We start from the raw sequence: 14,674 nt of genomic DNA on the forward strand, positions 1-14,674 counted from the left end.
TCCATAATTAAAATAAAAGATACATGGCTGATGTTGACATTGTCACTGTCTTCTGCTAGCTTCTGCTTCTATGTGATCAGTTATCTGGGTATAGGTTGCAAAGGGTACCTGCCATTCTTGGGACCATAAAGAACAAAAGCTCAGACAGGGGCCATCTGGAGCCCAGTATGACACCAAATCAATTCTTATGACCAGTAGGATCAAAACTTGTCCTGCCAATCAATGGTGATCTATCTCAAGAGACAGAACGATGGAGGCAAGTGTCTGACCTCCAGAAAGACCATTTAAGTTGAGCCACTCGAGGCCCTACATAAGACGAAGGGTTCTTTAGCTCAATATCAGGAAACTGAACGTAAATGTGTCTCCACCTAAGGACAGGATTTAAAGCCTGTTGATCGGGTCTTTCACATTAGAAGGGGTTCTAAGTGTCAGCATTTGATCCAAAGAAGTTACTATGGTGACATATGGTCAAAAATTAAGGTAAAGACAGTTACGTATTTGGAAGTAAATTGAGGGCAAGACATCAAGTTCTCCAATGATAACTGGTTTCTTCTCTTAAACACTATTCACAGACTCACAGAATCACAAAACGTCAGGGATTGGAAGGGACCTCAAAAGATCATCCAGTCCAATCCCCCTGCCGGACCAGGAACACCCAGATGAGGTTACACAGGAAGGTGTCCAGGTGGGTTTTGAATGTCTCCAGAGAAGGAGACTCCACAACCCCCCTGGGCAGCCTGTTCCAGTGTCTGTCACCCTCACTGAGAAGAAGTTTCCTCTCATATTTAAGTGGAACCTCCTGTGTTCCAGTTTGTACCCATCGCCCCTTTTCTGATCATTGGTTGTCACCAAGAAGAGCCTGGCTCCATCCTTGTGACAGTCATCCTTTACATATTTATAAACATTAACGAGATCACCCCTCAGTCTCCTCCAAGCTGACCCAGCTCCCTCAGCCTTTCTCCTCATACAGATGTTCCACTCCATCATCTTTGCTGCCCTGCGCTGGTCTCTCTCCAGCAGTTCCCTGTCCTTCTGGAACTGGACACAATATTCCAGATGTGGTCTCACTGCAGACCCAACAGTGCAGCTCCCATTTCTCAGCTGATAACTTATCTATGCAATCCATAAATTCACATTTCTCTGACCTCACCTTCATGGAAACTACAAGATACATTTAAGGGACTAGAACTTTTATATATGCATTGATTTCATTAGTACAGCTAAGGATTTATAAACTCTCTAAAGACAAGTTCTATACTGTAATAGTTTATAAATGATTGTTTAGCTATTAAAAACTCAATAGGTAAACTTACAAAATTATGTCTTTAAATAAATGTTCTCCTTGTGTTTTTATATTATTCACAAAAATTTTAACGTACTTACATTTCATAGATCCAATACCATGTTGCATTACTTGAGAAACAAAGTTACCATGTATCACAAGTTGACTCATACTATGTATATGAAAAGAGGACAGTTAAGATCAAATAAAAACTTTGAATCTTCCCAACTTCAAAGTGTTTCACCTATAAAAAGATACTGCTGTAATTTTTAAGCGAGGAAGGATTTCTGGGGAATAGTAATATTGATTATACAGCTAGAAAAACCATACAAAACCTTTAGATATATGAGACTTGCTATTACTTTTTCAAACACACACAAAAATCTTCTAAGTTAAACTGAGTCTGAAAATCATGACCCGGTGTAACGTGGTTTTGTGTTTATTTGGGCTTTTTTGTTTGTACTGTTGGTTTTGTTTGGTTGGGCTTTTTTGTTTGTTTTGGTTTTGCTGGTTGTTTTTGTTTAGTTGGTTTGTTTTGTTGTGTTGTTGATCGGTTGTTTGGTTTTTTTAAGAAGAGAGAGAAATTTTAAAGAAAATGTTGCTCGTGTTCTGTCAACAGCTCGTAAACAGTTTGTTAGCCCTCACAGGGCAAAGAAAGAAATGGATAATTGGAGTGAGTAAAATATAGTTTACCTAGAGGTAGGAAAATTCTAACATATAATACAAATAGGCTTTCCATGTGCTGGACACAGCATATATATTCTAGGAAGTGCACAGCTATAGGGTCTACAGTCCAGCATTGAGCTTGAGGCCATTTCAGGGGAAATGCTCTGGGAACTTTTGCCACTTAAACACAGTCTGGTGTGTGCTTGGTTGCCTGAGCATTAGTTTCTATCAATGTGTTTATTTCGTTTGCAAGAGTTCTTTGAAAGTTACAGGGCAGGGTGAGAGAGAAGGAAGGGTTCTGGGGAAATTTCTTTCTGTATAGGCTCTAATGAGTTAATGATTTTCTTTATTGGATCCAAACTAGGCTGGCTTATCCATACGACTTGCCTTGCAGCAGTTTGTATATGGATTCAGGGTATCTTACTCAAAGATGAAAGCTGCCTCTCCACAGAGGACTCCTGGCTGGGTGAGGATGTCTTTAGGTTGCAGAAGCCACTACAAGCCGTATCCTCCTCAGAGCACACGCATTGTCTGAGAACCTGGCTGTACATCAAAGCCTTTGTGGTGGCCTCAGGCCACCGCTAGCTTTACAGAAGTCAGTATCTAGCTCTGTGGGGTTCCCTTTTACGTCAGTCTTAACGTTCAGAAAGTTACATTCTACAAGGAGTATTTTAGAGAGAGTTTGATAAAGAGGTGATGGTTATAGAACTCATGATGAAAATTGGTGGGAGTCCTGAAAGTGAACACACACATCTGTGAAAAGAAAGACGAACCTGCAGTTAAAGCAGACGACTAGACTGTCAGTAGAGCTAGAGGACAACTTTTACTCCTGGTTCTCCTCAGGTTTTGGTCTGAGCCTGGCTAAGATGCCCCTTTTCTCCTTTGTTACTTTGCAGGGTGTTGGCAGATTTATGTTATTGCTCCCTAAGCCGACAGAGCCTCAGGGAGAAAACACTAAGTAGTAACACAGCTCTGATCCTGAAAGATGGCAGAGAAAAACTTCAGAGTGATCAGGTAAAAAAGGTGAAGCAAAACATCCCAGAGAATGAATTCTCCCCCAGCGTGTTGGGGAGTGAATGTCCCCCAGTCTCAAAGCAGCTCTCAAGAGGCCACAACAGAGAGACCTGCATGTGGGAGTGGGAAGACAGAGGCAGGAAAACTGCAGACAGGAAATGCAGAATATGGACAACTGAATACGAAAAATATGTGAAATGCTTTAAATTAAATTAACAGAAAATAGGATCCAAAAACCAACCAAGAACTTCTAACATCAGTAATACCATCCACTTGCAAAACCCAACCAGAAGCTAGAACAAAAATAACCTCATTAGGTTAAAAATCTTAAGATTAGTTGTATGTTCATTTTAACATGTATGTAAACATTAACAATCCTTAGGCTGCCTATTAATTCACATGTGGCATATTTACACTATTTATGATATTATGCCCCATGCTGGGACCATCCCATTACAGAGTCACGGTAGTGGCTCCATACTTAAGGTGAATTCTGCAGCACGTCACCTCTTCCCCATTGTTCTCTTGCAGTAAGATTACTTTTGGGCAAGAATTTACCATTTGGTTTCAGCCCACGAGGGAATTTCCTTGGGAACTGGCAAACTGATTTAAACAGCTGTGGAATAATTTACTGGGCTTTGTGTTTTACTAAAAAAGAACAAAAGGCTTTGAGAGCTTTTGGTGGTTTATGCAACAACAAGAAGAATGTCTGGTTTGTAAGTGTCCACTATTTCTTAGACTTTCCCCTTGACTCCCATAGGGATCATATTTGGCTGCAAATCTGACTACAACCATTGGCAAGTGCAGCTTTCCCAAGCCGCATGTCTAACACAACCTTTTAGAAAAGCAGACGGACCTGGAGAGAGAGAAGGTGCCAGAGGAATGGAGCCCAAATCAACATCACGTATATATAAACAAAAATGATGCTGAAGTACAAAACATGCTTCAACAGACACCATGTTTCCAGATCCCCAAATGTCTAATAAGGAAATGTTAAACAGCATTATCCCCTTTTACAGATGGAAGAACTGAGATGGAAAAGCAGAATATGACAAAGACAAAAGATGTCAAAAAATCTGGAGCCATAATTCCTAATCTAATATTCCTCCTGTGAAGCCTCATTGCTTACTATAAATACATTATTTCTTCCCTACATGTCAGTTGTAAAAGTAACTTTTGAACTTCTTGACAGAAAAAAAAAGAAGCTGTGACTCCAGCACTGACCCCAAGAAACACGGGGAGGATTAAATTAGGTTTGTGAAACACTCAAACTACAGGGGAAACCCCCAGAAGGAAGTTTGTATTTCCATATTCTGACCAGAGCTTGAAAGGCACACAAGAAATACAGCCCTGGGCACCCAGCAAACAACACAAATAGAATAAAATAAAATATTGAACAGCTGTTTGTTAAATTAATACTGTTCATCCCACACACTAAACTTTATTTCTGCCTCAGGCTGCTGGGAATGGGGAGAATCATACTGAGGCCAAAATAAAATTTTACTTCAAAGGGTTAAATAGTAGGAATGTTACAAAAAATTGAAACCATTTCTTCTAAAGTAAAATATTAGGCAACCTTAACAGGCAGAACTGCAAGCCCCACTAATGATTATATGAGAAATACAACTGGTTTAAATAGTACAAAAGGTCTGTGACTTACCAGGTTAACTTTTTTGCTTACAAGCCATAAACTATGTGGATATCACAACTATTCGTTTTTTCAAAATACCACAGTAAGTAAAGATGGTGAGATCTGCCTAGAACTAAAACCAAACAAAACCTCACCCACACAACCCTTGCTTTCCAGCTCATCTCTTCACCGCTCCCCACCTAAAGGTAAGCGATGCAAAGCTGAGCGAGGGGTGAACTCAGAGCGGGGCCACACGAGCAGCCTGGACATCTGTGGGTGCAGTGCGCTGGTTTTTGGCTGCTCTTACAAACTGGTAAGATTTTACTTGCTTTTCAGTAACAGAAAGCCTGTGTCTTGATGAGAAACATGAAAGTAGCACAGACACCGTTTGCAGAATGACAGAGCCTTCCTCTTCAACCACTACAACTTCTTTGGGACTTATGGAGAAGGAGAAAAGTAATGCCTGAAAAACACTGTGCCGAGAGCAAGGAAGGGAGAACATGAACTGTGTTAATCAGAAGTAGCTGGACTGCCCTGCACTGCAAACACTAATATTTTGTAATATTTCTTATTTTCCTTCCCAGAAATCACCCCCTTGTATCACTCTTTTTTGCACATTATGTTTTTCCTTTACAAAAATACCAGTTTTCCTAAGAATGGCACTGAGATCTAACAGTCATTAATTCCCCTGTCTATTTTTAGAATATACTTGAGAAAACTGCAATTTTATCAAACCTCTAGGAAAAAAAAAAACAAACCACATCAATATTCTTAGCAATTACAGTTGCCAAATCTTTCAAATTCTAATTTGTTGTTGATGTGTGAATAAACTGACAAATATCGGGGAAAAAAAACTATTGACAAAAAAGACAAAAAACACCCCCAAAACAACAAAACACAACAAAAAGGAGCATTAGGAAATCGACACGGTATTTGATCTCTCTTTTTTTGCTGCTGAAGCCACATGGCATGCATAGTATTTTTAACTGAGGAGTCTCATTTCAAATATATGCCGAGGAATCTTATTTCAAACATATACTAAATAAGGAGGGGAGTAATAAAACAGGCAGTCCCTTACTCTAATTTTATCCGTCTCCCTCCTCTTCTTTCCTTGATGCAGTGAAACTTTAAATCCAACACCAAACCCTGTCTCTCTTTTTATTTTTTTTAAACAGTGATCAACATTTTCCTAAATGACCCCCGAAAGGACCTACTTCGAAACTACTCATTAGTAACAGCCACGTTTGCAATATTAACCTGGATGTCGCTGTTTATTAAGATCTTTTAAGGGGTTTAGAATGAAGACACACTGCCGGTGTACAGGGAGCACAGAAGGGGTAATTTAAAACCCATGTTTTTCCTCCCCCTTACCGAAAACATGCCCAGCATTGTGCAGCTGTGCTGCCAGCTTCATCACTCCCTCCATCTCCACTCTTGCTAATTAAAAGGTTGATCACAGAACAATGCTCTTCTCATTAATTTCAGCTTTCTGATTGGGCAGGATTCCCGCTCGCTCCGCCTGATCTTTTCCACACTGCTGAAGTTAATGTGACAGGAGCCCGAAGATGGATTACCCGCTGCCATATTGCCCATCACCTCCAATCAGCAGCTATCTGGGTAAACTGATTGTTCTAATTTGCTCTCATTATTTTTACAATATCAGGAGAAAATAACGCACACAGCTCACTGTCAAAGCCGTGAAAATCAGCCATTAGTTAAACTCAGACACTGAGTGGCTTTATTAGAAGCACTGCAGTTTATTGATGCACCTTCGGTAAACTAAGATAATATCTGCCCTCTCGAAAATACACTCAAAAAAGTGTGTTATGTTGAAAGGAAATATTTATTAGGATATTTTTGGAAATGCTTGCTGTCTCAGCCTGTTATTTTGATGCACTGGCAGACAACGAAGATTAAGAACAATGGAAGCTTGACTTCCACATGAAGAAGGGCAAAATATGCAGCATTATCCGCAAGGCAGCCTGCTTGCATATCTCAGCTACTATTTTACAGTTTAAGTAAAAATCATCTCAGTACGAATATGACACATGAATATGTAAATACACCCCAAAACAGCATGAAATACAATACTACCATAAAGACAAACATAGTATGGGCATAATTGTGTGAGCTGTATATACAAGGTTAACAATTTAGTTTTGGGTTTGGGTGTTCTTGGTTTGTTTTTTTTGCTAATCAAAGGAGCCTGCATAGCCCAGCATCAAAACACAGGGACTGAGAACAGGAGCTCCAAACGATCAGGGAAACTGTTTTGTACATCTGGGAACATTTTTTCCCCCCTATGAAAAAGCATTGTGTTGCCACAACTTGGGAATGAGTCAGAGCAGAAATGTCACTCCACACCAAAGCCTCACAGGATCCCACATTTAAGAAATGAATAAAGTATTGTTAGTGGTACTAAATCAGGCATTTTTACACCGCAGTGGCGGTAAGAACTACATTGAAAATCCTGGACCTCTGACAGTCTCTAAGCTGTATGTAAAGGGACCTACCTTATTTTGCCTGCTGCCTATCTATGTCTTAGCAAAGGGAAATGCTAAATAGAGGGATTAACAGAAATACAATATCTTAAATCTTGCTAAACATAAACTTTAAACTGGTGTCTACGATGCTGTAACTCACCATGTGCCCTAAGAGTGACAGGCAGAGCGCAGCAAACTGATTTTACTTTTAAATAATATCTAAATTGGATTAGCTCTTTGTGTAGATCTGCATGAACCAGAGGGGACATTCATCATTGTGCCAAAAAAGTTAAATTCACTGGGGAACACTCAAAGTGAACGGTTCTAGACCTACGTTTTATCTCTCAGACACATCGTCAAGATGCCGTGCCAACATGCATGAAGCCAGCTAGGACCTGCACGAAAGACAATGGGAGAGTAACAGGATACCAGAAAAGGTTTAATTTTTCCCTCTGTAGATTATGAACTGCTTGGGACAGGATCTGTGGCTTCTCTGTCTCGGAAGCACAGAGCATCCCTTTCAGTACTTGAGCTTCTTTTTAAATATTTAAACAGCTTAAATATAAGGAAGGGTACCCTCCTCCCTCCCCCTCCAAAACAGATGTCATTCTAGTTCCTCCTCCTCCTCCGCTGTAATTTAAACCGCTACAATTTTCATTGCTGCTTTTGAAAATTTTTAAATCCTCACCATCTAGAGCCTTGCACTTGGGGGTTGATTTTTTCTCGCTCCTAGAAAAGCCACCTCCCAGCTTTGTTTGGTATCTCTTTTGACCCTTGCTAATGGTTTTCTCTTGGAGGGGCGTGCCATGCTTTTCTCCTTAAAATTCCTGCACTGAAAGACTGCACCACACCACACTCCACAAAACGTGCTGATGGCACAAATTACAAGCCCCCAGCCGAACACTCCAGCCCCCACCATTCGGGCAGATTTATGTGGGCTCTTGCCGACGTTATTACAAGTCAGAGTTTATTGGGAAATTGTTACATTATGCGGAGTGTCTAACAAATTGCTTATGCTGCTATAATTGGATTACAACAGCCGCTTGCTCCCACCGGTAAGATTAGGCAAGTAGGACTCCTGCCGATCTCTGAGCGTTAGCAGTAATTTTATTTGCCTTGCCTCTCTCTTTCCTAACAACATGCCTCTTTCCCTGCCAGCTGTCTGCTGAAAAGGCACAGGCTTGTTCCTTGGCCCTAACAATGCAATTACAGCCCTGCAGATCGCACTGTTTGTGCATTAAGTACAGAGCCAAAACGAGGCGAATTGATCGTTTGACTTTTGGAGGAGCCATGTGATCTCTGCGTGCGGGTGATCCGGCACGCATGGCTGGGCAGTGCTGCAGCACACGCCGCAGGATGAACCCGCTCCGCGCGATTTCCCCTCCCCTGGCCGCTCCAAAGAGCAAAGGCGTTGGGGTCCACCCTGCACTAACCCCCATCGGTCTACAAAAACAGGCTCATTTTTAGCAGCTCTCTTGCTAGGCTAAACTCAGAACTCGCTCTGCCTTCTCAAATGTGACACTTGCCCAGGCCCACGGCTTCCCTGCAGTGGGCTAACCTATGAAACTACTAATCCAGCACTTCATCACACAAGCTTTAGCGCAAGAACTGGACATATTTTTCAAGCAACTTTTTCAGTTCTTGCATTTGAAAAATACCGAAGACGTATCTAGTTAACGTCACAATGATGGTATTTGTATTCTCTACCATCAGAGGGTGCTGCCAGTGCAGATGACTACTTAAGAAGCAATGCTTCTCTTGGTGCTTGCAATCGTTTGCCACTGAAGCCATCGATGATTTGGATTCCAAACTGTTTCACATTTCCAGCACAAAAGATCCCAAAGTACTTTTTAAAGCACAAGTTCAGTTTGTTTGATAACTCTTACCCTGGTGAACACTCCTTATAGGCTTAATGTGACAGGACCTGAATGAAGACCCCAAGACTGTAATTCTCTATGCAGAGTATCAATCACCAAACCAGCAAACACCCAGAGTGGAACGACAGCGTGTGACACTACACACAATACAGTGCAGGGGAATTTTAATTAAGGATGCCAGATCAAGTTCTAAATTTTAAAAGATTTCTCTTTCAACTTCACTGCCTGTATATTCAGAGAATCCCAGGAGGATTCAGTTTAAAAGGGACCTCAGGAGTTCTCCAGCCCAACCACAAGGCAGGCTGAGGTCAGACCAGGAAGCTCTGGGCTACATCTCAACTGGCCTTGAAAAGCTCTCAGGACAGAGGCTGCAGAGCCTCCATAAGCAATCTGTTCCAGTTGACTGTTGTCACCATGAAAAAGTTTTTCCTTATAACCAGTCAAACCTGAGAAGGAATTTCTAAGATTTGTGTGGGAGCCTTTCCAATATTTATTTCACAGGTAATGCAATTTGCTTTGAGATTTCCAATCCAGGGTTCCAAAAATTAAAAACTTCTCCATTGAATTGACCGAACTTTTGGAAATGATTCTTCATACCAAGATTCTGCATATCACCTGCCTGACCACCCTTACTGCAGAGCTTGGAGAACTGATCTCCAGAATACACTCAGAGACCCTCAGCTATAAATCAATTAATGAATTAACTATTCATATTTCTTCAAAGTCTCTTTTGTATAAAAAAGAGAGTGTAATTATTTCTTAATTCCTGGCTTCATTGACACAAAAAGTCATTTTTGGTGGTTAGAGAGGCAGAAATGACAAGCACTCCAATGTCTTTGCATAACTGAAGACTAAAGAAGCCTGTTTACATGTAGTTTAACACTCAAAAGAAACTCTGAACAGCTGAAATGCCTTATAAATAGCTCAGACCCAGAGGAAGTGCAAACGTCTGCATTGTGAATTGTAGATCTTAATTACAGACAATGGCTGGTACAGCAAGTAGCACAGAAAAAAAAGTGAAACAGTTGCACTGTTCATGGTTGGCAATAATTCTTCAGGAAAATATTTACTATCAATCAGTTATGAGAAAAGGGACTCTGCGCTCATAAAACAGCACGTTGCTTCTCATACCAGGACCATTTTGCTTCAGCATAATCTGAATTTAAACAGCTTGTTTCCTGCGGATATAATTTTGGAAATAAATAAAACAAGTCTATCAAAATCTGGAGAATGTGCATGGTGTGGTGGGGGGGAGCAGGAATATCACATTTCTTTCTCAGTCATTTGCCAATAGGTTATCAGACCGAGGGGAAGCTAAGGCATAAAGATTGTCTTGACCTAAAAAAATAGATATAAGAAATGAGAAACTCACAATTAAGATCAAAGTAGAGATATTACTAAGGAATGAAGATCGTCATTAGGTCAAACCTTATAGAGAAATGCCTGATGCTATGTTTTTGCTTATGCTGTCTAAATACTGAAAAATCAGAGTTTCAAAGCATCTTTTGAACATTAAGCAATTCCAGCAATGTCCCTGCAATACCTGCCATTTCACAAAACCTTCCTTTTACAGAAGTAACACCTACAACAAAAGGATAAAATTACATGCTCAAATCTCTATTAACCAGTGGCTGAGGCAGCGTTCATCCAGTTTGCAACAGCCCCCAAAACTGTTGTCCCAGAGACAGGTACATCCAAACCACAGAAGGGGACACTGCCAGCAAGGGGTTTGGAACTGGAAGCATGTCCCTTGACAGCCCCTCTGCACCATTACATAGAAGCTTAATACTAAAAATTAAGGTATGAAGGAATATACTTTCTCATTAAAATAGTGGAAGGAGTATCAGGAAACTGAATGTAACTAGTCAATTAATATTTGTTTATGATTAAATTGCTCTAATTTCAATCTCAAGGACTGGAAGGGCTTCAAAGGCACAGGAAAACTACACATTATCTGAAGATATACTGACGTAGTGGTATCTCACAGCAGAACTCTGAGTTGATTATGTTGTTCAGGCAAAGTAAATGCAGGGACACTCTCAGGAAAGAGGAGACATCAATCTGTGACATAAAGGGACTTGAGAGTACAAGAGGGACACTCTTCGGATCCATTTGTCCTACTGCCAACTGAAACATTCAGCCTGGAATCCTAAGTGTTTGCTTATTAAAGAGTACTTGTGGTTTCTCCTTTGAATTCATATAAAAATCCTGAACTCAATGTTATTATTGTGCAGACTATTTTTATTCTAAAAATTCAGAAGTAGCAATACAGAACGAAGTGACAAAGGCAGATTTCAATTACCAACTACTTCCACCACTCCTTGCTTTAGCTGAATCATCCTTGAACGTAAAATGTGCAGCTATAGCTAAATAATACTATAACTCTTTGAAAGAAAATTTCACATAGCATACTTGTGCCAAGCCCTGTTCTGTGTTTCCAAAATTGTGCAGAACATAGCTGTGTCCCCCATACATTACAAACAGCTGGCCAAGCGGGCAAAACATCACTACCTGCTTAAGCAGGACTTTTTATCCACGTGTCTAAAAACCATAACAGCTAAATTTCACAACATTTCTGCAAGGAGAGTACTATTCATTTCCTTTTTTGAAGAGGAGCAAGAAAAGCTATCCTGGTCACAGAGAATAAAATCACAGCGCTAAAAACAAAGTCCCTTGGTTTGCCGGGACCTGAAAAAGCAGGACCAGTTATCACAAGTGGGTAGCAAGGAGTGGCCTGACACAGAACTCTAATTTTCCATGGGTGGTGTGCTTGCCTGTATTTTTCTTCCTCCTGTTTCACTTAGATAGAGGCAGAGAACCTCTATCAGCTGCTGCTGAGTTCAGAACTAAGCAGAGCCTGGGGATGCTGTACGGCATTGCGAAGGTGTCTTTGTGCTGTCTGTGGCAGGTGTACAATAGGGTGCCCATCTCTGGCACATGTGTGAAAGAATTCAATGTGCAAAATGAAACTGAGAACACTTCTTTATATAGCAGATACAGACAAACTGGAACTGACTGCAGGAGTTAATAAACAGTAAAAACCTATCTGATGAATATAGGGACTGGGTATTGACTGTGGAACTCTGTGAGATCAGCTGGACACCAGTCTCTTGCTGGGAATGGAAAGAGCACTTTGAATCAGACGGATACGTACATGATCCAGAAAAGTGCAAAATCTAATGGACTCCAAGTGAACAGCAAGACTCAGACCTAATACAGCCCACATTATGAAAGGCTGAAAATGTAAGACCTCTGTTTGAAAACAGAAATATATATAATCCATTCAAGCAAAGACTCAGCCAAGGAGGCTGGAGACAGAGCATCCCCCACTGCACAGCAAATAGAAAGTGTGAAGGTCACCACAGAAAGTACGTGGTCCCGGATGCAGAATAGAAGAGAAACTTGTTTGCACACCCAGGAGCATCACAAGAATCCTAGTGACATACCAGCTGCCAGGGGATTTTTAATGGTGCCCCTCTCTAATTGAGGATGAAGCACACACCACCACCATTATCTGGCCTGAAGATACTGGCTTACAAAATATGGAACAAACAATAGGAACAGATGCTCATTTGGCCAGATTTCAATAAGCCTCATTAAAACCAAACACCCTGTCCTTGGAGCTCAGGTTCATGCTACATTTCTACCTTATTTAAGCATCTAACACAAATTCCTGAGAAAGAAGTCCACTTGTGGTTGCACACCAGTAGTATCATAAAAAGAAATCCTCTCAGACATTTTTTGGTATCTACTGAGACAAACAGGAGTATTATATATGTGTGTGTACACAAATATAAAAACACAACTGGAGATTGCATTTCCTTTTTAAAGACATTAAGTTAAATATACATCAGACCTGTTGATCACTAAAATGCAACAGGCAAAAAGGTACCAAAAGATTAACAGAGAAACTCGTGAAGATGGAAGAGAATCAATGCTACAGAACACAAAGGTGACATCTCTGCATCACAATATACAAGTTTTAATTCAAGATCCAACCTCTTTAGTCAAAACATAAGCACACTTGAAACAATTTCAACCAATCCTTATTTGCTTTTACCCAAATAAACCCAAGTCCCATCCATGGAGTTTCAGAGGATAAATACCAGAAAAGCACAGCTAAGAACAAAATACAAAATTTCATCAGAATGCAATATTCTAGTTTTATTTTTAAATGCCTGAATACAACTAGGTAATCCACAGGTTTGCAAAAGCCACTGAACACCTGGCTTCACAGTCAGCATAAGACTGTCTAGAAGACTGGGCAGGAAAGGTTTCCTAACAAACACAGACTTGAGTGGTCAAAAAGACAGTAGCCCTATGCTACTCTCCATACGCAAAAATGCACACATTTATTATAAACTCCTTTTCCCTCCATTTTAGGAAGAACGCCAGTTTTTAGGTTGGTGAGTTACCCCTGAGTGTCCTGTACAGAAGCATTCCTTCACAAGAGACCTTGATAGATGGACAGCGCTTCAGTCTGAAAAAAACATCCCAACACTGATGCGTGTGGCATTAAGGGAACTTCACATCATTCTTTGAACAAACTTTAGAAACGTCAAGTACATGATCAGCACATGGCATTAATGTAGTCTTAACAGAGCATAATCTTTCTTGCAAGTAGGTGCAGAATCAGAAATCCTGTTTTTGGAAAAGACATCGTCCCTTGCAGATAGACTGAAACTTTTGACAAGCATGTCACAATGCTGACTGTGGCTCCCAGTCAGGGCTGATACTGCACTGCAGAATCAGAAAAGGTACATAATGATTTCCAAACTAATCCTTTTTGTCTTTCAATGCCACTTTAAAACAAACAAACCAACCAGTCAACCCTCTTTTTCCAATAGTACTACAGATAAAGAAACCCACAATTATACTTTACAGTGTTCACCCTTTTCATGAAACATTTTGAAGTCCAAGGCTGTAAGACACATCGATCACGGAGGATAAAACTCACCATGTGCATAAGGCCAGGAGAAGGCCTCTGAACTCCCTAAATCCCATTTAAGTTCTTCAGCTAGGGAATGTTTAACAGTTGTGCCATTTGCCTATGCCATCACCGAGCCATCTGCATTTAGCTAACTGGATTTATAAATGCTTCAACACTTTTGGAATTTGAAAGACAAGCTTTCTTAGAACCTATTTTATTTTGGTTTGTAGTTGGGAAGGCAAAGGAAAGGAGTACAATAACCAGGCAATCTAGTATTAGGGGAAATATATCCCCAGAAAAGTCCTTAGGTTTTTTTTATCTATATATAAAATATATGTATGTGTATGCGTGTATATACAGATGCATGTAGAGAGGTATACATATATGTCTTTTCATCTATATATATGTGATTGGCTTATAGCATATATACACATACACTGTCCTACAGCATATAAAGACACAATACTTCAAAACATTCTTTTTCATCTCCAGAGCGATGGTTCAAATTCATCCTCAATAACATGAAACAAGTCTGGCTGTTCCTGCCTTGTGCCCTCCCCATACCTCTTACCATGATCCCACTGAAACGTAGTTTTGGGAGAGTTTATAACTCGGGGCATTAGCATGTTAAAGATACGTTATTTGAGTTAAAAGAGGCATCATGTAAATTAGCTGTAGTTCTTGCACCTCCTTGCTCCTCAGTAAGACGATCAGGTCAAACGAGATGCTACACAGCAGATGGGGTTGAATGGGTTTACTCTAGCTAGCTCGCTGTGAGCTGCTTCGTGGCAT

The 14,674-nt window shown here is 40.5% G+C and overlaps 1 protein-coding gene across 11 annotated transcripts in view; it reads right to left on the bottom strand.

The window, feature by feature from the left end:
- BTRC (beta-transducin repeat containing E3 ubiquitin protein ligase) overlaps positions 1-14,674 on the bottom strand; it is a 114,848-nt gene that overhangs the window by 37,548 nt on the left and 62,626 nt on the right. The gene's annotated exons all lie outside the window — the stretch shown is intronic.

The sequence above is a fragment of the Nesoenas mayeri genome, assembly GCF_963082525.1.
Source record: "Nesoenas mayeri genome assembly, chromosome: 7".
Classification (NCBI taxonomy): Eukaryota; Metazoa; Chordata; class Aves; order Columbiformes; family Columbidae; genus Nesoenas; species Nesoenas mayeri.